Source organism: Neophocaena asiaeorientalis, unplaced genomic scaffold (assembly GCF_003031525.2).
Source record: "Neophocaena asiaeorientalis asiaeorientalis breed wild unplaced genomic scaffold, Neophocaena_asiaeorientalis_V1.1 scaffold897, whole genome shotgun sequence".
In the NCBI taxonomy this organism is placed as follows: domain Eukaryota; kingdom Metazoa; phylum Chordata; class Mammalia; order Artiodactyla; family Phocoenidae; genus Neophocaena; species Neophocaena asiaeorientalis.
Window position 1 is genome coordinate 140,635 of NW_020172015.1, and position 1,398 is coordinate 142,032.

Genomic DNA, 1,398 nt, shown 5'->3' on the forward strand with positions numbered 1-1,398 from the left:
GGCGGCAGGAGAGGGCGGGCGGGCTCCGCGCGTCTCCCTCCGCTGCGCGGAGACCCAGGGCTGCCGGCGTGAAGACGCGAAGCCAGACGCGGGGCAGGGGCCGCGGGGGTCCTGATTCGCAGGCGGCGCGGGGCTGGGGACTCCACCGGTGCGCTGTGGTCCTGAAGCCGCCCCGGCCTCTGAGGCCCAGGAGTTCAGTGGGCGCCCGCGCCGAGGAACGGCGCGCTGGCGTGTGCCTTGGGGACCAGGCACGAGGGAGACCCTGCCCTCCTGGGGGATCTTGTCTCGAGCCGGGGAAATAACTTGCCCAGCCCTGCGCGCGACCAGCCAGCCCTCCACCCCGGAGCAGAGGAGGGAGAGGGCGCGGGGGGCGCTGTTCGCCGGGCGGGGAGGGAGCAGCTCCCGGGAGGAGGGGCCGGAGGGAGGGCGGCGCGTCTTCCCTGCAGGTGCCGCCGGGGAGGCCTCAGCTCCGCTTCGGAAAACCCACCTCGGGCCAGCACCGCACCTCTGCTTCTCTTTCAGAAAACAGAAATTTACTCTGTGGAGCTCAGCGGAAGCGGAGACATTGAGAAAACGGACAAGGGGCATGACAAGAAGTACGGGGGCCTGAAAAAGGACTGCTTGGAACGCAAAACGCATCAGCCGAAAGAGGAGCTTAAGAAAGAACTCGATCTGGTCAGTTGAGCCAACCGGGTGCCCCTGAGCACTGCCCTCCCCGCTGAGAGCTCGCCCCTATAACCCACCTCCCACAGAAGAAAATTAGGTCTCAAGAGTTTGAAAAGCCCTGAGACTTGTTTCCTTGTTTTTTTTAAAAACAATGGTGTGATAATATCTGCCCAGGGGTCAGGCCTCTGAAGGCTCCCTGCGTTCAGGCTGTAGGCACGCCCAGGTGGGACTCACTCAGAGGGAGTCTCTGACTCCAGTCCCCACAGGCATGGAAGGCCCAGACCGCTCTCCTTCCTGGTGGCTTCGCCGAGATGATACAAGCAGCCAGCTGCCACATTTTAGCTGATAAGATTGAACTATTTGAGGCAGAACCACCCCGGAGGAAAACCAAAAGCACTACACTTGCTAGGTTTCTGGGTATATTTGCCCCACGAGAAAGAATTTCAGCCGTAAGAGAGTTGGGCTTGGCTTCAGACAACCTTAGGCTCAGCTGAGGTCCAGTTCTCGTGGCTGATCTGTGACTGGGAGCAAACTACTTAGCTTTGCTGAAGCTCCGTTTTCTTTAGGTAAAATGGGAAATAAACAATTTTTGTGGGTCTGTCAGGAGAAAAGTGAGATAAGAGTGAGAGTGTTCTTAGTGGAAGTGTTTTGTGGACGTGCAACCCTGTTTCTAGTAAAGCTGGCTGCCCTGGAAAAGAGCTGCCCTGGGACTGAAATGTGACACAGAATCTC